The sequence below is a fragment of the Terrapene carolina genome, unplaced genomic scaffold (assembly GCF_002925995.2).
Source record: "Terrapene carolina triunguis isolate 2854851 unplaced genomic scaffold, T_m_triunguis-2.0 Scaffold198, whole genome shotgun sequence".
NCBI classification, from domain to species: Eukaryota; Metazoa; Chordata; order Testudines; family Emydidae; genus Terrapene; species Terrapene triunguis.
In genome coordinates, this window is record NW_020664549.1 from 1,391,212 (window position 1) to 1,412,831 (window position 21,620).

The following is a 21,620-nucleotide window of genomic DNA, read 5'->3' on the forward strand; positions in this document are numbered from 1 at the left end:
GAGTTCGGTGTATCTGTATCTTTATGAGCCTAAATGCCTTTAAAAACCTGGCCCTAAGTGACTAGCCTAAAGATGCAGAGCAATTCAGAGGCAGAACTGAGGATAGCATCCAGCTCTCCCAATTCCTAGCCTAGTTGCTTAACTGGTGCCCATCACACCTCTGGGTGCGTGCGTGTGTGTGTAGGGAGAGGTATTACCTTTCTGGAGCAACATAACGTTATCCAGACGCTATACAAAGTCAAAGGGGCATTGTTAAAATCCGGGCGATCCTACACATGTAAACCTGCAGCCAAACGTTTGGGAAAGTACCTGTGGGGAAGATTTGTGGAAACAGAGACGCCAACAGGCAGTGCGAAAGGAAGAAAACAGCAATTCATAGACCAAAATGTTTTTCTGGCAAAACTGAGGGGAGAGAGAGGCAGAGCCCTCCACTGCCAGCCCTGAGCTGAAAGACAGCCATTTGAAGTCTGAATGGGAAACCTGCTTCCAAGCGCTTCGTTATGCCAGAGCCAAAGAAGAGCCACAGGTGAAGGGTCTCGGGGTGGAACGAACAGCCTGAAGTCCTTCGGGTGAGAGTGCAAGAATCACAAGGATAGTGCCAGGGGCAGCCTCCAAAGCTCGGGTGTGTGAGCAGGAAGAGATCACTGTCACCATACACTTCTCAGTGAAGCCACCAGAGGGTCATAGATTTTTGAGGCCATCAGAGATCACGAAGCTCGTGGATTCAGAACTCCCATGGAACAGGCGGTGGCGTTCCAGTGAGGGCGGAAGGCTGGCTTCCTGGTACATGAATGATGAGGCTCTGAGATTCAATCTCATCTCACAGGGAGTCAGAGCTGGGATTAGACCCAGCAGCTCCTGCCTCCCAACGCTATTATTAGTCTTATTATTACAGGTGTGTTTGGAGGCCACAACTGAGGTTTGGGGCCCTGTAATTCTAAGTGCTGTGAGAAACGGTCTCTGCCTCATAGAGCTTGCAGTCTAAACAGAAAAGGCAGACAAAAGATAATGTTGTCATCTCCATTCGACAGATAGGGAACTGAGGCCTAGAGAGACTCATAGACTTTAAGGTCAGAAGAGACCATTATGATCATCCAGTCTGACCTCCTGCACAACGCAGGCCACAGAATCTCACCCACCCACTCCTGTAACAAACCCCTAACCTATGTCTGAGTTATTGAAGTCCTCTAATCGTGGTTTAAAGACCTCAAGGTGCAGAGAATCCTCCAGCAAGTGACCCATGCCCCACTCTGCAGAGGAAGGCGAAAAACCTGCAGGGCCTCTGCCCATCTGCCCTGGCGGAAAATTCCTTCCCGACCCCAAATACGGCGATCAGCTAAACCCTGAGCATGTGGACAAGACTCACCAGCCAGACACCCAGGAAAAAATTATCTGTAGTAACTCAGATCCCACTCCATCTAACATCCCATCACAGACCATTGGGCATATTTACCGCTAATAGTCAAAGATCAATTAATTGCCCAAATAAGGCTATCCCATCATACCATCCCCTCCATAAACTTATCAAGCTTAGTCTTGAAGCCAGATATGTCTTTTGCCCCCACTACTCCCCTTGGAAGGCTGTTCCAGAACGTCACTCCTCTAATGGTTAGAAACCTTCGTCTAATTTCAAGTCTAAACTTCCTGATGGCCAGTTTATATCCATTTGTTCTTGTGTTCACATTGGTACTGAGCTTAAATAATTCCTCTCCCTCCCTGATATTTATCCCTCTGATATATTTATAAAGAGCAATCATATCGCCCCTCAGCCTTCTTTTGGTTAGGCTAAACAAGAGACATTAAGTGACTTGTCCAAAGTCACAGGGGGAGTCTGTGGCAGAGCCAAGAATTGAAGCCAAGTCTCCTGACTCCCAGCCCGATGCCAACAAGTCTATACAGCCAACCCGCTGCTCAGGCATTGGAATACACCTCTGATAGACTGTATAAGCCTGCAGTTCCCTATCCAAATAATTGCTGCTGTAACTGTATGTCAGTGTTTAGATAAGAGTGGGCCTCTAAGTGGCCTTATCTGAAATCATCCTGGTGGGATCTTTCAGGCTTTGCTGGTAGAGCTACATTCCAAGATGTGCAGCAGGTTTTGCTTTGGCTGCACCTGTGCTGATGGGCAGCAGGAAATGGGGGATTGCTGCTGGCTTGCGACAGGGGAGACTGCTTGAGGATGCACTCCCAGCCATCAGACAACAGGGAGCTTACGTCTATTAAAGTCCTGTAAAAACCAGAAGGCAACGAGGGAAATAAAAGCCTCCTAGGCCGAGAGGCAGCTGCCCGGGATCCCCCTGCAATAAGGTGATTGTTTCGAGGCTGCAAGCTTGGCAAGAGCTCCAATTGGTTACCTTGATGCCAGGCTGTTTAAAACATGATTGCCGCAGAATAAACAGCGTCCTCGGATAAACTCTATGCGTTCTCATGTGCCCTCGGGAAGTGGACATTCCCCAGGTCTGGCAGCACTTACCTTGGCTCAGGTCATACGCATTATCTGTGCCCACTGTTACAAACTGGTTCCAAGTAGCTTCTTTATGTGTCAGTTTCGCCTCCCCGCTTTCAGAGGTCATCAGCCTCCGCGGCGCTCTGCCAAACTAGTGACCTTTCCCCAACTATTGCAGGGAGCCAAGTACTCTGGGATGCCTTTCTACCAGCTACCAATATTACGGAGCTTTCCTCCCCATGCACCTGCTCATGCACAAAGAATTTTGGCCTTGCAAAAATTCAACTGCGTGAAGAACGGACGTCATTTTGGCTATGGGCCGGGAAGAGGTGTTGCAAAACCAAACACCAACAGGTACTTTAAAAAAAAAGGGTAAGAGCCAGATCCTTGGCCAGGCTAGCTTCATCCCTGACTTTCACCAGGGCTATGTCAATTTATACCAACTGAGGAGCTAGCCCAGGGTCTCTCACTTCTGGTTCAAATCTGGCCCAGCTCAATGGTGATCTGGCAGATGCAAGGCAGCCCTTTGTGCAATGAGTTTTGTGGGCAGCAGTTCAGCGGACAAATGCCCAAGTTGCCAACAACATGGCAAGCTACCCCCATCCCCAACACATGCATCGCCAACCCTTCTCTTGGCACGAACGGAATAGGCCACAGAGACTGAATGAACTTGTGATGCCCAGAGGTGACCTCGCCCACCTTCCGGGTCAGGATTGAGGTAAATGGGCAGGGAAGCTTGCCCTGCAGCTGTCCACGCTGTACCTGTTCTATGTATGGGGCTGGGTATCTGGAACCTTTCACCGGCAATGCAATCCTCCTTAGGAGTGGAATGCTAACAGGAGGACACGTTACAGCCAAAGACTCACCCAGCAGCTCCCTGCTGGAATGTAAACACCAGCTGATTATCTGCCTTCTGTTAATACCCTGCACAAATGATAATGATGTATCCAGAATAAACCATTCTGAGACAGCGTGCTCTGTTAGGGGATCCTGCTCTATCATGCCTGGAGGAATAAAGAAAACCCCTCCAAAATGGAGTGTGAGCACAAAAATCACCAACATCCCTTTAGCAGCTGGGAAACCTCCAGCCTCCAAATGGAGGGCCACCCTGTGAGCCCCTCTACACTAGGGGGACCCAGTTATAATACACAGTTTGGTTAAAAATGTTGTTCCACCTTAAAAAGTAGAGAAGATCCATGTCTCTGGACCATGCCACAGCTCCTTCACTAGTCAAGGCTGCAGCACAGTTTTACAGATACCCCATCCACACAACAGGATGGAACAGCGTTCTAAGCTTGCTACCAGGCAACTGTGGTGGTACAGGGCCCTCTCCCTTACACAGTAAACCTGCCTCGAAGCAGCTGTGCTGGTTATTAGAGTGGCAGACAAAACAGGGGTGGTTCTATGGAAAAGAAACCACCTTTCTGATGCATTCACACTCTATGCCTTTTGTAGACCAGTTCAATCCCATCCACACACCCTTTTCCCTCTCAGCCCCCTCTCCTCTCTTTAAAGTTATCAGATCCTTTGTCGTAATCTGGTAGTTCAGTCTCCCACTGGGTCACCACCTTTTCAGCATGCAGCCACAGGCTCTGGTGCCCTGGACAAGTTAAAAGCATTTATGCCTGAGCCTTGGAAAGTGTGGACAATAACGGAGCTCAGCATGAGACACACACAGAGGGAAGGAGAGAGAGATCTGCTAGAGGAGACTACAAGGCAAAGAAGGATGATGACATTAGGAAGCCTCAGGTGCTAGAAGGAATCTGAACGGCAGATCAATGGGAAAGAATTTGACACCAGCTCCAGGGAGGAAGGATGGTCAGGTGGGTAAGACATTTGACTGGGACTCTGGAGATCTGGGCCTGATTTCTGGCTCTATCACAGACTCCTTAGGGGAGTCTATTCCTCATCTGTAGAATGGAGATATTTCCCCTCTCCCATCCTTTGCCTGTGCTGTCTATTGGACTGTAAGCTCTCCAGGGCAGGGACTATGTGTATGTTCAGAGCCTCACACAATGAGCCCCGCAGCTTGGATAGAGCCTCTAGGCCCTACTGTAATACAAACAATAAATGAGGACAACATCCTGGTGGTTTTGGTTTGTGACTTGAGTGCACGCAGTCATTGATACCACAAATGCTGACAGAGCTAACACTGCCCTGATCATCCGAAGGAGAGCTGCAGTGGAAAGGGATGACTGGGCTTGATGCCCTCTTTTTTGCTTCTTTCTAAAGATGGCCTGAAAGGCTTGTGTCCTAATAGACTTTTCCATGCTCGCTCTCATTTTTTGGTTGAACTTATTCAGGTCTGGTATATACTGGGAGGCTCTATGGACTACTGGAGAACTGCCGTAACTGCGACTTCACAGCATCAAGATGACAAAGGTGAGCAAGTGAGAGAAGAGATTTTCTGCCACACTGTTTAAAATGTCCTTGTTTTGGTTTAACACCAATTGAATTCCAATGGCTGATGGACACTTTGGAGAAAGTATGTCTGTGGTAAAGACTGCACAACCTTTCAGTCTGGGAATGAGCGCTCACAATAAACATCTGAAACCCACAAAACCAGCGAGACCAGACTGGGCATTCCCAAAACCCTAACAACCAAGCAGATAAAAGATGTCTTTGTACATCAAGAAGCAGAAAATGGCAATTTTAAATGTTCCTTTGCAGGTCATCTTTATGCCTCACAAAATCCCTGAAAGGCAGGTGAGTTTTATACCGATCTTACTGGCCCAAGTTCACTCAGCAAATCAGTTTTCAGAGCCAAGCTTAGCCGAAGTGATCTGCTCTAACCACTACACCACACTCCTTTCTGGTTTGAAAGCCATCGAGTCAGCTGTGCACATGGTAGTTATCACAGTGCCACTAATTATACAATTAACCGCTAATAAGAGGGGATTGGGATGGATTACGTGCTTAACTCGAACACATGCTGTGAATGTGAATTTATGAAATCACTCCCTCTCCCTTAAACGCTGTATCCTGTTTTCATGGATTTAAAATGACTCCCAGCAATCCCTTTCTCCTAGCCCCTCTGCTGGAAAACTGAAGTCAAAGGGGCTTTGTTTGCAATCTACTTTGACTCCTTCCTTCCTGGCAGAATAGCACCTTGGATTTGTCTGACAGCAATTCCGTACAAAAGATTTGCTTGTGCAGTCAAAGCCTTTGAAATGCCACAATCACAGCTCTTTAGAAACGGTGCAACCATCAGGGCAGTTGATGGTACCAGGAATTCTCATCCTAGCAGTGGAAGTGCTGTCATTGTTCCTGCTGGGGGGCTGGAGATTTATTGATAAAGGGGAGGGGCAGTGCTAGAAACAGGAGTGGGGCAAGCCTTAGGTGAGGGTTTGGTTTACTTGGGAGAGTGGATGTCACTAGAAAGCGGAGGCATTATCTGCATTTAACATGGACTTTTGGAAAAGATCTAAGAAACCAGAGTCCAGGCCAAAGAGCTCATGAAAGGTGGCATGGCATAAATACATACATTAGCACATGCACACAGTTTAGGTTCTTTTCTTAAACCTAGTACAGTACAATGCAAGCCAGCTCAGGTATCCATCAGACTCACCTGTGGCCCTTTGAGACCCTTCCAAGGAGCCGCAATTGCAGTCTCTGTGCAGAGCAGAGGCATGTGACCTGAAGAATGTCTTCAGAGCTGTAGGTCTCTCAAAACTCAGCCTTCCAGCTTCAGTTTGCTGGGTGTTCGCTCTCCCTCTTGGCTAAAGGGCAGGGATTAAAGGATCTCCATTCTATGTTTTTCAGAAGGCCTGTTGAAACTCTGCACTGCCGTCATCCTCCTCCTCAGGCCTGCGTCACAGAAGTTATCTGTGTCTTGTCTTTTTCGCTTCACAATACATAAATAAATAAATAACAACTACCGGGGCTCCTCTTCCCAGAGCAGTCGGAGGAATCCCTTGGGGATTTCTGGCGCAGACCACGTGAGCCGAAAGTTAGACTTAGCCCTGCAGAATCTTCCTCCGCACTGGACAGAATTTTACAATTCACCCCCATCACCTCCCTAAACAAGGAGACCGGGTGATGATGGGATACCATGCTGCAGATGCTCTGTGGCACTGACTGTCTAATGGCTGCTTAGTGGCCTATGCAGCATGAAGTTTATGGTTTCACTCCAGTTTCTGTGGACACGTAACTAGGCTCAGCGGAGAGGCCAGGGACCGTCCATGGAGGCTGAACCACGCTCTCGTGGAGAAGGGAGGTCCCTCCAGGTTGGCGCTGGAGACACTCTGGTGTAGCAGTGCTGGGGGGATGCATGCCTGTGCTGGACCTGCTTTCCAAGTAAATAGAGGCCTTGAGTCACCAGGGCTGTTAATTTACCACCTACCACCAGTGCTGAACGCACTGAAAAATTATCAATGCATTTATTGTAGAGGACTGCAGAGCCAGTGACCTCTCCCCTAGATGTGGTCTCCATAGTGCTGGGCTTGGGGAACACTGGCAGGGCTACATTACAGAGCTGTTTCGTAGTCACCCCCCAGATGGTGCCTGTGACGTGGACGGGACTAACACAGGGCTTCAGTCTGCAGTGTGGTCAAACTGGCACCTTTCATGAACACTAAAAATAACGTCTAAAGCAGTCCAGTCACAGCACTGGGGAATAAGCTGATTTGCTACGTCCATTCTTTGTGTCTGGCAGACAACACAGCAGGCCAGACTCCACTGTGATGGGCAAAATATAAGAAGCTGAACAGAACAGACTGGGTCCAATTTCTCACTCTGCCATATACTTCCTGTGTCACCTTGGGCAAGTCACTTAATCTCTCTCTGCTTCGGTTCCCATTTGCAGAACGGAGACAATGACCCTCCTTGCTCCCAGCCTTGTTCTGTCATGTCTATTCAAACTGCAAAACCTTTAGGGGAGGGACTGTCATTCGTCCGGGCGTGGTCCCTAGCACAATGAAGCCCCAGTCTCAGCTGGGCTCTAGGTACCACTAGGTGCTACTGTTATACAAATAATACCAGGAATAGAATAGAATAGAATAGATCCATTGCTGTTGTAAGTGGGTGTAGTTCCAATGGAGACTCCAACTGACTCCAGTGGCACTACACCAGTTTGCACCAACTGAGAACGGGGCCCAGACCCCTTATTTAACAATAGCGGATAAGTGGAGATGTGTTCCTTCTCTCTGAGGGATTTGGAGGGTTCTGTAATTATCGGAAAGGCCACGTAAGCAACCATTTGATGCTGAGACTAGACAAAAGATTCTGTCTGTGCTAAGGGTAGGGCAGATTCCTAAGAGGTCAGGAACAGGAATCGGCCATTTATGCAATTACCACATAATGATTCAGAGATAATTCTGAGTTGGTTGCTTCTAGGGGATTTCTGTAGCAAAAAGAGCATTAAATGTCTTAGGGTGGGTGGAAACTTCCCTAGAAAACACTTTGCTGTTTTTCCTTTGTATGTGAATTTACCCTTTCAGCTTGAAGAGCAAACGATATTATGCAGGGAAAGGTTACTGTGCCCAGCCAGCTGATTCCTTTAATAATAGCCTTCTACAGCACCTCTCGCTTGAGGATCTCCAACTTTTCTACTGACACCGATAAAGCTTCAGCCCCACGGTGAGAGAGGTAAGTATTATCCTAATACTCTTCACTGCCTTTCCTAATCAGTTTGTAAAAGTCCTGACTTTCTCCCACTAGGAGATTACACTGCGTTGGTGGGAAGAGATTCCTACCGCTATATTTTTAAATAAAGCACTTTGGGCCAGATTTTTTTAAAGTATTCAGGTGCCTGAAGATGCAACTAGGTTCAGAAAGGCTATAACTTCCACTGAAATCTGTGGAAGTTAGGCACCTAAATACCTTTGAAAATCTGGCCCCTTTGAGAGCTGTTTGGATGAAGATCAGCAGCACTGGCCACACCACACCTCCCTATCACCTGCCATTAATCCAATGATACTTTCCAATATATACCCGGCCACTGAGCAATCCACGACACACTAGACGGTACAAAGGCAGGGTTCAGGCTGACGTTTCAGGTGGAAATACACCTGTGACGTTGTGCAGTTACAAGTCTCTGGCAGTAAGTTCAGGAGGAGGGTGTGACGTTGTGCAGTCTATATGGTTTTATAAAAATATAAGTGAATGTAAGGTAATTGGGATATGCTTCATGCAAAAGGTCTCTTGTAAGGTATCATTACAAAGCTCATAATCTACTGAGTGTGATCATCCTATTTGTAGAAATGTACCACTCTTGTATCTAAAACTAGAAATATAAAACATAACTCTGAGGGCCTATTGTAATTATGTAAAGTGTGGGCCATTAATGATGGTTTGGAATCTTGATGACTCCCATTAACAAGGACCATTGTCTGCAGATGACTGTGTTTACCTGTGAGTCTTCCTGTATATGTGTGTGCTGGCAAGTGAGTAATGAAGTCTTGCAGTGACATGTGATCATGTCACCTGAACTGGAATCCATCTTTAACCTGGTGCTTTTCCAGTGAGGGGGGGTGAAAACCCAGAGGGACAAAGAGTTCCCGCCTTATGCAAAAGATATATAAAGGGGTGGAAGAGAACAGAGAGGGAGAGGAGCCATCATGGAGAAGCCCCTAGCTAACACCTAAGCTGGAACAAGAGCTGTACCAGGGGAAAGAATTGTGCCCAGGCCTGGAAGGTGTCCAGTCTGAGAAAAACTTACTGAAGCATCTCTGAGGGTGAGATTATCTGTATTTAGTTTGATTAGGCATAGATTTGCGCATTTTATTTTATTTTGCTTGTGACTTACTTTGTTCTGTCTGTTACTGCTTGGAACCACTTACATCCTACTGTCTGTATTTAATAAAATCACTTTTTATTCAGTAATTTACTCAGAGTATGTATTAATACCTGGGGGAGCAAACAGCTGTGCATATCTCTCTATCTGTGTTATAGAGGGCGAACAACTTATGAGTTTGCCCTGCATAAGCTTTATGCAGGGTAAAACGGATTTATCTGGGTTTAGACCCCATTGGGAGTTGGGCATCTGAGTGCTAAAGACAAGCACACTCCTGTGAGCTGTTTTTGAGTAAACTTGCAGTTTTGGGACAAGTGAATCAGACCCTGGGTCTGTGTTGAAGTGGACTGGAGTGTCTAATTCAGCAAGACAGGGTGCTGGAGTCCTGAGCTGGCAGGGAAAACAGAAGCAGGGGTAGTCTTGGCACATCGGGTGGCAGCTCCCAAGGGGGTTTCTGTGATCCAACCCGTCACAACACCAATGTATCTTGGAATGGCTCATTTGAATGCTGCTGTGATTGTTAATGGCGTGTCAGAGAGCTTAGAGCTTTGGATAGAGGTCTTTTTCAATTATTATTTAATTCACAATAAATAACACAAATAAACGGGGATTTTGGAATTTTTCCCTGTTTTGCAGGAATCACATATTTAAATCTGTTTTGAGGCTGCAGAGTTTAAGATCAGCCCAGAAATTCAATTCTTTTGGATTCAAAAATTCAATTTAAAAAATAGCCCAATAATTGCAGCTCTCAGGTCTGCTGGGGAAAGAAACCAAATTCCTCTCTCTCTCTGCCCTCCCCCCCCCCAACACACACACTTTACTCCAACCCCAAAACTAGAAGGATTTGTTAGGAGTTTCCACTTGTTTGTTTCAGACTCCACAGAGAGGTGTTAGCAGCACACAAGAGCTGTGATAGGAAGTTCAGGCTCTGGGACTGTGGAAGGGACGTTATCAGGGTTTGATTGTGTGACGGGTCCCATCAATACACCTGAACAGAAGACAAGAGGCTGAGAAGTGGGGGATCACACCCCTTCATCCCTCCTTCCCATTCAGGATCACAAACTTCCCTGTGGCAGCTACAGTAATTGCCAGAGTAACTCATGGAAAACAACATACTCCGATACTTTTAAGCTAACTATTAATACAATGTAGCAGCAGGGGGAAAAAGGAGAGCCAGACCCATGCAGCAATCTACAAACTATGGTCCGTGGATCACAGTTTGAGAACAACTGCCCTAAACCATTCGTAGCAGCTGTACCCTCAAGATTTTTTTTTTTTCTCAAAAGAAGGGCCTGGAAATCAGGTAAGGCTAAGGGCTGGTCTACACTACCACTTAACTCGATGCAATTTACGTTGCTCAGGGGTGTGAAAATGAGCCAATGTAGCGTGGTACTGCCCTACGCTACCTCCCTGAGAATACTAAACTCACAGAACCCGAGGGCTTGAGAGAGACAGATCATCCAATGCTCAGGATGAAAGTTGCCCTCCATAATAAACATAGCATGGCAGACACTGAAAAATAATTTAAAAACATCTCACGTTATTCTTGCCCCAGGGGAGATGAAAAGGAGAAAGAGAGAACCATGCGTGTCTGATGCCAGCTATGTCACTTAATGCACCTCTGGATGGTGCTTAGAGACCACAGTGATGGGCATGGTATAAACACTAGAACAGAATACAATAGAACAGAACATGACCTGGGTATTTCTTCCCAGACGCCCAATCTTGCAGAATAAATTAATTTTCTCCCACATGTTCTTTGCATTGAAAATGCACTCTTGACCCTCGGCCAATTTAAACGTGTTTCAATAAGAAGCCAGGCTCTGAATATTCAGTGTGGTGGCTGGAGGAACATTTACCAGGCAGGAGAGAATCTATAATGGGAGCTTGTTTGACTGTGAACATCTCCAAGTCTGACCTTAACCCTTCCAGAGATAATTCCTCCTTGGACCACTCCACCCAGGTTATGCCCTAGAACACCACCGAAAAACACAGAGCAGTGTGTTCCTTTGGCACCAGCTGGGTGCCTAGTCTCCAGCCAAAGACATCCTGACCAGAAACATGCTGCATGAACTGAATCTTCGCTCCAAGAGACTTAAAGGTATTCAAGCACCTAACTCCCACTGAACTCAATAGGAGTTAGGCATCTAAATTCCTTAACAAACCTGGCCCTAATTCCCTTTGGGTATGTCTACACTTACCTCCGGGTCCGACGGCAGGCAATCGATGTTCTGGGATCGATTTATCGCATCTTGTCTAGACGCGATAAATCGATCCCGGAAGTGCTCGCCGTCGACGCCGGTACTCCAGCTCAGCGAGAGGAGTACGCGGCATCGACGGGGGAGCCTGCCTGCAGCGTCTGGACCCGCGGTAAATTCGGACTAAGGTACTTCGAATTCAGCTACGTTATTAACGTAGCTGAATTTGCGTACCTTAGTCCGAAGTGGGGGGGTAGTGTGGACCAGGGCTCTGTCTCCTAAAAAAAATCTCATCACTGAGCAATGGAAAGAATCCCCATCTCTCGCGTGAGCCCCAGCACCCCACTGCTGTCATTAGTTATACAAGGATGTTGCTGCTGGTAACAGCATCTTCTATTTCCCACATTTCAGAGTAGCAGCCATGTTAATCTGTATCTGCAAATTAACAGGAGTACTTGTGGCACCTTAGAGACTAACAAATTTATTTGAACATAAAGGGAGCCCACTGCCCTGCAGCTAAAAAACCAGCTGGATTAAAGCGACACTAACAGCCACCGGCTTTGTTTTTCCAGGTTAATTTCATTAATTGATTTATTTGACTCTCACCCCAGCTCGCTCTTTTAAAAGCAGGAAAATAATAAACTGACAAGTGTCACATCGGGAGCTGGGAGCCAGGACGCCTGGGTCCCATGCCCAGCTCTGTCAATGACTCATTTTGAAACAGGAATAGGACACTGTGCACAAGCTAGCTTTTAGCCACTCTGTGCCTTGGTTTACCCATCTGTAAAACAGGGATAATAATACATAGCCAGGGCCGGTGCAAGGATGTTTCGTGCCTTTGGCGAAACTTCCACCTTGTGCCCTCCCCTCTCTCCGAGTCCTGCGGCAGCTTCTCGCCCCCCCCCCCCCCCCCCGCCCCCCCCCCCCGCCCCCTCCCCACCCCCCCCCCCCGCCCGGGGAGCCGTGCGGCAGCTCCCCACCCCAGCTCACCTCTGCTCCGCCTCCTCCCCGAGCACGCTGTCACTGCTCCACTTCTCCCGCCTCCCAGGCTTGCGGCGCCAATCAGCTGTTTGGCACTGCAAGCTGGGAGGGAGAGAAGCAGATCAGGGCGGCGACCGGGGCGGCCGAAGATCCGGTCGCCGCCGAAGAAAATGCCGCCCACCAAATGCTAGTGCCCTAGGCGACCGCCTGGGTTGCCTAATAGGTTGCACCGGCCCTGTACATAGCTCAAGGGTGTTGTGAGAGTTAATGTTTGGAAGTTACTCACTAATTATTACTAATTAAGTATGTCCATTAGCAAGACCATTCTTTATATGGCTCATGTAGAATCTCTGCCCTCACCCTCCAAACACATTTTTGAAATTAACACCATTTCATCCTGTTTACGTCTTTCTTTGTGCATCAACCGCAGTGATACTCCTGCTCTGGCAATCCTGTGTGATCCCAAAATGCTGGAGGTGGCCAGCAGTCTGTGCTGACAACATTACGTCAAAGAGTAGTAATTTTTTAAAATATTGTTATTAATATTACATTAATGTCTACATGCCCCAACCAAGATCAAGGCCCCATTATGCAAGGCACTGCAAACGCACTCAGTGAGTGATTGTCGCTGCTTCAAAGAGCTTACAAACAAATTAGGCAAGACAGACAAAGAGGAAGAAGACGTGCAGAGTGGCGAAGTGACAGGCCCAAGGTCTCTTGGCTGGTCAGTGGCAGAACCTAGACTAGAGTCCAGATCTCCTGGCTCCCAGTTCAATGCACTATCCGCTACCCCATGCTGACCCTCTTGTTTCCTAGGATCAGAGTGGTGATTTCTCTCAACCAGCTGCTTCCGCAAAATGAAAGTCTGACCCACAGGGCATTTCCCCAATAGCATAGCTGGAAAGGCAGGGCAGATCCGGGACCCAAATTATTTGATTGCAGCTGTAATGCTACTATTAAACAGTCTCTGGCAATACCACTGCTCCTTAAGCCACTTCAGTTGTGCTGTGATAACATGACACTTGCTGTTGGCATTCAGAGCATGATTGCTATATTGATCCTTCCTCTCTATCAACCACAACCCCCGTTATCTAACCCAATCAATCTAATGGCTCTAGTCTAAAGGGTTTTTCTATAGCGCCTCTCCCCTGATGCCTAGAGCACGGCATGTGCCTTCCCCCGCACCTGCCTTACAATTCATTTTCTGCCACCCTACATATTGGCTTCTCTACACCAACATTTAGGGCCGGTCTACACTTAGGCCTGGTCTACACTAGGACTTTAATTCGGATTTAGCTGCCTTAATCCGAATTAACCCTTCACCCGTCCACACTACAGAGCCAGTTAATTCGAATTAAAGGGCCCTTTAAATCGATTTCTGTACTCCACCTCGACGAACGGAGTAGAGCCTAAATCGATTTTGTTAATTCGAATTAGGCTTAGTGTGGACGCACACCACCGAATTACTGTGTTTAAGTTAATGGGGTAGTGTGGCCGCACACCACCGAATTAATGTGGTTTAAAACCGAATTAAGGTGCTTAGTGTGGCCGCGCACAATCGAATTTATACAACCTGTTTCCCAAATTCGAATTATCTAAATTCGGATTAATCCTGTAGTGTAGACATACCCTTAAAATGCTGCAGCTTCAGTTAATCCACCTCCATGAAAGATGGTAGCTATGTTGACGGGAGAAGCCTGTCTACACCAGGGGTTAGGTCAGTATAGCTCTGTAGCTCAGAGGCGTGGATTTTTCACACCCCTGAGCGTTGTAGTTATACTGATGTAAGTTGATAGCATAGAACTGGCCTTAGCTCGCTGCAGGCTGGAGTGAGAATCTACCCTTCACTAGCGTGCTGCACACTGACTGTCCATGTGGACCCTGCTGAGGGGTTTGTTAACAGGCTTTGCTCTAGTCCTCTTTGAAACAGGAGTAGATTAAAACCCATTAAGGAACTCTGAATGTGTGTCATCAGGGTCCGCACAGACAGTTAGTGCACGGCAGGCGAGTGCAAGTTCGATTCCCACCCCTTGCTGCCAGCTAACTGCTCAAGAGAGACACCTTTGCTCATCTGAAAGTAGGCGACCCATGCCTCAGTCCCAAGCACCTCCCTGCCTCAGCCCAGATGGCTCAGGAAGGCCTATAAATAGCCCAGGCGAGATGCACAGTTATGAAGAGGGCAGGTGGCAAAGATACGTACAAACTGCTGCAGGGTTGTTTTATTTTTTCCTAATTATCACTCCTCGGATTAGATGTTACAAATAAAACATTCGCTGCCCCCTGGATGCGGCGGACGTTAGGAAATAGGTATTTGGAAGTGACGCACAAACGTATCACTCAGAGCAGCAGGTAAAGACAGTCGTGGGACAGTTTCAGAAGAGGGTAGTCAGTGTCTCTCTTGCCTGGACTCCTTAGGGCAGTGGCTGTCAAACTTTTGTACTGGTGACCCCTTTCACATAGCAAGCCTCTGAGCGCGTCCCCCCTTATAAATTAAAAACACTTTTTTATATATTTAACACCATTATAAATGCTGGAGGCAAAGCGGGGTTTGGGGTGGAGGTTGACAGCTTGTGACCCCCCCCCTTATAATAACCTCCCGAATCCCTGAGGGGTCCCAACCCCTAGTTTGAGAACCCCTGCCTTAGAGCTACTCTATCGCCTACCACCACATTGTCCCTCTAAGCAGTGGCGAGCTACGCATTTTAAAACTCCAAAGTGACTCGTGATTTGGGCTGTCTCAACCGCTGGTGCCCAACTTGAGATACTTTAAAGGGGCTTGATCTTCAGGAAGTGCTGAGCACCCACACTCTGAAAACCAGCCCCTAATACAGTGTCTCTCACTATTCTAGGTCCTCATAGGTCCCCGTTTCCATAGCATCTGGACATCACACTGTCCTTTAAACGTATTTATCCTCACAACACCCCTGTGAGATAGGGAAGTGCTACCATTCCCACTGTACAGAAGGGAGCCGGCACAGAAAGGCTCAGTGATGTAGTCAAGGTAACACAGGAAGACTGCGGTGGAGCAGGGACTTGAACCCAAGTCCTAGGCTAGTGCCTGAACCGCTGGACCATCCTTCCTCTCTAGGAATCATGCAGCCAAAAGCACTAGCCCCGTGTTAGAAGATGTGGACCATTTTATGCGCGGTGCCCATAGGCCAGAACTTTCAAGAGAGCTCAGCTGCCTCTCAGGCACCTATCCAAGGGGCCAGGTTTGCAGGAGAATTCAGCACGCTGGGTGTGCGTTGAGTGCTGGGTTCTTTGGAAAATCTGGACCCAGAAGTGTCCCAATGGCCGCAGCTGGGTGCTGAGCACTTCTGAAAATCTGGCTCTTGCTTAGGTGCCTTAGAGGGAGCTGAGTTCTTTAGACAATCTGGCCCTGATTGTGATTGCTGAGCACTTGCATATCTGCGTCTGAGCCGGTCTCTAAAAACAGCTAGAAAATGCAGAAGATAGCAGAATACCGATCTCAAATTGCAACCGGGAAATCGACAAGACTGGCCTGCACAAAAGAAGGAGAGAGAGAAGAAAAGCAAGAGACAGCAGAGACCACAGCAGCAAGGAGGCATCAGTGTAGATTTGCCTTACAGTCTAAAGCTTGATCGCTTTTCACAGCTGTCTGAAAGTAATTTTCACTCCAGCTTCTGTTCCAGCAAGGGTGGCAGGCCAGTGGTGTGGGCGAGGGCTGTGAGTGGCTAAGCAACTGGGGAGCAGAGGAGCAACTTTGGCTGCAGGGGAAATGCTACCTTAAAAGGAACCTTGATTGGAAAAGAAAGAGCGTGACCAGGATGCTGTATTTGGGAAGAGATTGTCTCTGCAGAGCTAACTGCGTGCAAGATTGCAATCCGGGCCTTTGCACCTACAGCAACCAACAGGTGGTGGTTTGTTTTCTGTTTCTTTTCCAGCAGCAGTGAGTTAGTCAGGAAGGGATAAGAAGACAAATTCAACAGGCAGATCCCCGCCGGGATGCCATTTGCTGAAAGGAGCCAAGTGACCTCTAAAATTAGATGCCTATTAAACATTAGAGATGCTTGGATGCAAATCAAGGCAATGTCAGTTTGCAGGCTTTGGGATGACTTTTGGCAGGGGGGTGGAGCTGATGCACCAATAACTCAGAGCAAAACTGCGTTTCAGACCTTTTTGAGAGTTCTGAGTGGCCTGGAGGACTGAGCCCAAGGCTGGGAGCAGGGCCAGCTCCAGCTTTTTTGCCGCCCCAAGCGGCGAAGAAAAAAAAAAAAAAGATAAAGCTGCGATTGGTGGCACTTCAGCGGCAGCTCTGCCGCGCCGCTTCATTCTTCGGCAGCAATTCGGCGGCAGGTCCTTCCCTCCGAGAGGGACCGAGGGACCCACCGCCGAATTGCCGCCGAAGACTCGGATGTGCTGCCCCTTTCCATTGGCTGCCCCAAGCATCTGCTTCCTGCGCTGGTGCCTGGAGCCGGCCCTGGCTGGGAGTCAGGTGCCCAGCGTTCTTGCTCTACCATCAATTCCACTTTGCCTCCATATCTCAGGTTCCCCATCTGTGAAATGGAAACCTTCCTCAAAGGGAGGTTGTGAGGATGCTGTTGCACATACAGCACCATGGAAGCTCAAATATTTATTTGGACACGTCGAGATTTTCTCAGACAACCTGCCCCAAGTTTCAGGTGTGTAATGAAGCCAGAAGAGTGTTCCACGGTTTGTAATGAATGATTCATCTGTCTCCAGAAGGCCAGAGTGAGGACCGATGGACTCAGAAACGTGCTGCAGCCTGAAAACTTCAATGCAAACATGATGTCTGTGAAGTGATTGCAGTCCACCCAGTGTCACATGTGCACATAAACCTATAACTTTTGTTTTCAGCAGGTGGCCAGGGCTCTGCCTGTGACACAAAAAGTGGAAGGATTGTCTGGGATTCAGGGGCTTAGTTCTCAGCTCTGCCACAAGCTCCCTGAGTGACCTTGGGCAAGTCACCTCATCTCTGTTCCTCCATCTGTAAAATAGGGCTAATAATCCTTCTCTTGTCTATTTAGACTGTAAACAACTTCAGGCAAGGACTCTCTCTCACTATGGGTATGTGCCTGACACAATATGGCCCCATCTCAGAGGGATTCTAACCATTACCATCATAAATACATCTGGAATACATTAGCCAAATTTAAAACAGCCAACTCAGAAGCCAGGGTGCATGGTTACTGCACTATCATCACCCATAATGTATGAACATGACACACAATAACTACACACTCCATCCAGTGAAACCTGTCGTTAGCTTCCATTCAAGGGACCTAAAAGAGTGGCCAATTAGTGAAAGTGGCCTTCACAAAAAATACAACACTGAAAATAATACTCTGTGCTTCCAAAGCACCTTCCATGCTAGCATCTCAATGCTCAGTGCAGACCCGAATGAGCAAACCTCACGGAGCGATGCAAGGTCACATTTCACTGATGAAGACACTGAGGCACAGATGTTAAGTGAGTGGCCCAAGGTCCCAGGGGGAATCTGTGGCAAAGCCAAGAATAGAATCCAGATCGTTTGACTCCTGTTCTTTAGCCACAAGACCTTCCTTTCTTTTCTAATAAGGGGGATTCCAGCCTTCACTGGGGAGATTATTCCACTGTTTAACGGATTTCACCCTGAGGAAATTTCCCTGATATGGTGCCTACATTCTCCTATGCCCAAATCAATCCTGTTACTCTCTGATCCTTCCCATATGCTGCCCCACCCAGCACCCCTCACACGCCTCAGTGGGGTTGGCTGTAGTGTCTGAAAGACTCTATGTGAAGTAAGATGTCTAGAGCCCCATCCAGTTCCCTCCTCACCTGTCACCGGGCCTGTGAGGTTGGAGCTGGGGAGTCAGGAGTGGTGACGTGGCACTCCTGGGTGCGTAGGCTAACACAGGCCTACAGTTGCTTGCGCATCTCACACAGAAGACAAACTCGAGTCAGTCAGTGGAGGCATGTCTGCGAAATCTCTAACCCCCTCCAGCAAGGGGCAGCAGTCCCTGGAAAGTACTTCTCCCTTACTGGCCAGGTGAGCTGGCACCACTCCTCTCACCCACACTGGCAAAACCCTCCAGCACGCAGACAGGACCAGTGCCAAAGGGGCCTTCACTGTGCCAGTTGGCAGAGTGACCTATCAGGAGAGTGGATGGTTCTGATCTCTAGTCATGCAGCAGGGAGGCGGTATTGCCTAGTGGACAGAACCCCAGCTTAGGGGTCAGGAGAGCTGGGATCTATTCCCAGCTCTGCCACTTACTTGTTGCAAGCCCTTGGGCATGTCACTTCCTATGTGCCTCACTTTCCTATACTCGGGGAATGATGCTACTTACCCAGCTTGTAAACGTGCTTAGAGAGCTAAGAGGGAAAAGTGCTAATTATGATTAGTGAGTCTAAATATCTGGCGTTTGCAGCAGGTAACTGTTTTCAAGCTAATTGGGTTTTTTTGGTGGCCTCTCAGGAGCCTTTTCACAGCCACCCGAGGATGGAAAGCCGCCCCATTTCGCATTTATCACAGATTCAGTCTGTGGTTTGTTTTTCTGCTCTGCCCAAACCACGTTGCCACTGAAAATGCCCAGCAGTCTAACTGAACCAGAACCACTGGTTACCCTGCAGCAGCCAGGGCTCCATCCATACGCACCACTCCTCAACTTTAACAAAGCCCACTGCCGTTCCATTAACCCTCTGCCTGCTGCCTGTGCAGAGTGCCGTCCCCACCCCCTCACAGACACACAAACAAAGCCGGAGCCTCAGGCTGGAGGCTGATGTTTCTTCCCTTTCAGAGTTAATGCCACCATTGTGCCAGTCTGTCGGCACCGCTCATTCTGGGTTGTTTCCATACAGAGACGGGCCAGTTGGTTAAAGCATCACTGGCACCAATTCTAGTCCTGGCATGGCAAGGATTTGGGTTGCAGGCATTAACCACCTGGTCTTAACTTCTCCCCACCCGCGATGAGGGCGGTGATGATGAGGGAGCTGAAGGAAGCAACACTTAGGGGGCAACTTCCCCACATATCTGGGAATGTGGCAGAGCTACAGCGAGATGCAAAGGATACTGGCAGCCACAAAAAGTGCAGCGTGAGGGGAATGCACACATCCAGGGAGAACGTCCCCCGCCTGAGCACGTGAACAGATGTCACACCGAGACTTCAGTGTCATCTCCTCCTAACAGCAGCCTGGCAAAGTTTCATACTGGAGGCAACAGATTTTCCCCTCCTCTCCCAGCCGGCCGGCTTCCTTCAAAGATGGGCCAATATCGTGCCCTGCGAGCAAACTCCTCTGGGTTTTGGAGAAAGGCGTGATGGAGGGGAGGGGGAACAAGGCTTCCTAAATGCCCCGCATCAAAACCAAAACACACACAGGAATCTCTTCTGCCAAGGAGGAGACCAGAATATCCTACTGCTACATTTGGCATAAAGCTGATCTGCCTGTTTCTGATCTCCCACCCCTGGCCCCCAACTACCCTCATGCCCTCTCCCACAAAGTACAGCATGCCACCAAGAGATCAATAATCCCCACCGAGGAAGCTGTGCTGGGAAGCCAGAGGGATATAAAAGGGGAACTGCTCCTTTAAAAGCAAACCCCACTCTGCCGTACCTTTGCTCTGTTTACATTGAAATGTTGGTGAAATGAAACCGCACAAGGGGAAGAGCCAGTACTTACACGCTGGAGAAAGAGGAGACTCTCTTTCTTTTTCTTTCAAATCAAGTCCACTTTTGCTTCCCCAAGTCTCTCCCGTCTCCGATCTCTCCCCTGCACCAGCCGGGCTCGTCTGCCTGGCGCACTTCACTCCCAGAAAAGCTAAGAAAAGAGTCTTCCCGCAGCAACCTGAGGCTGGGGCTGCAAGAGGCACTGAGCAAAGGGCGGAGAGAGAGAGAGAGAGAGAGAGAGAAATCCTCCCAGTACGGCTGGAGTATTTCATGTGTGACACTGGCTCCTCCCCAAAGCTGACATCCCTGCCGGGCAACTGCCAATCCTGGGGGTGTAGCAAGCCCTGCTCAGATGTCTTTTCACCAGCTGTCCCAGGCCTACAAGGATGGGTGGGTGCACAGTGTACTTCTGGATGGCAGCAGCCACTTGCTCCTGCTCATTTGGAAAACAAATCTGGCCTCTGATCCTCCACGGTATGTCTTCACTGCGAAGTTTACTCAGGCTCTTAGTAGGGGGCTGTCCACACACAAAACCCTCTCCCCCTGGGGTGGGGGTACTTTCAACCCAGGCTAGCTGGACAGGCTGGGGGCGTCGGCTAGAGCCCAGGAGCCATTTCCGGTGGACTGGTAACTCACCCCCTCGGCAGTGTGGACACTGGCAAAGAGCCTAACAAGCCTTGCAGCAGCATCAGGGCTGCATCTCCCTGTTGGGCACCGTCAGTCATCGTTCCAAGCAGCAAAATCCAGCCACAGATTCCCCACCCCTCCGTGCCCCAAGGCGTATCGATCTGAAGTCTGATTCAGCCCACGGCAGACAGAGTAGCTGGCTGGGAAGTTTGGTTTTAGAACCGTCCCTGCCCCATGGAACAGATTCCCCAGCTGGTGGAAACGAGTGAGGATCGATTGACTTCAATGGAATGATGCTGATTTACACCAGCTGAGGATCTGGGCTGCTGGTGCCAAAGTTCAGAGTTCCAGCCACTCAGAGGGACAAGGAGTCTGCTGCAAAATTCTGTCCAGAACCTGACTGTGAGCCCTGCACCGACCCCTGAGTTTGGGTCGTACTTCTCTTTCCCTCAGCAGGGCCCCCTGCAGAATTCTTCCAACATAGTGGGGAAACCCCAGCAAGCGCAGCTGGCTTTAGGATGCCTCCCACAGGAGTTCCTGGCAAAGAGGCAGGAGCGTTTCTTTGGGGGAGGGAAATATGGCCAGCACCCTGGCTATTCCCAGCTGCCTTAGGGGGCACAAACCAGGGAAGCCCTGGAGGTTGCTCTAAGCTGCAGACGATGCAGGAGATGAACTGGACCCTAGCAGCCTCCACATAAAGCCAGTGTTGTCCACTCTCACTTCCCTGATCCCAGCACCAAGCTCATGTGGGATGAATCTGACTCCCAGCATGAAAACACCAACAACCAACCAACCTGTGGCATGAAAACATAAGGCTGGGGAATTGGTTGCCCAAATCTTTTAGATTTCTACTTATCAGCCTAATGCGTTTCCATTGGATTCTGTGTTTGCAGCATGATCATCTTCGCCAGGAACTATCTGCTATATTATATTTAGCCAAACATATTCAGCTTTCCAAAAACAGACACCCATGGAAATAAATCAGGCTTACAGAAGGTATCAACATCATC

At 48.6% G+C, this 21,620-nt stretch overlaps 1 protein-coding gene across 1 annotated transcript in view; it reads right to left on the reverse strand.

The window, feature by feature from the left end:
* The window catches only part of LOC112118412 (cyclin-dependent kinase 18), a 66,166-nt gene extending 46,046 nt beyond the window's left edge, over nucleotides 1–20,120 (reverse strand). The window contains exon 1 of the mRNA XM_026655142.1: nucleotides 19,997–20,120. The gene's annotated coding sequence lies outside the window, so the exon portion shown is untranslated. The remainder of the gene's footprint in view (nucleotides 1–19,996) is intronic.
* Between the last annotated feature and the right edge of the window lie 1,500 nt (nucleotides 20,121–21,620).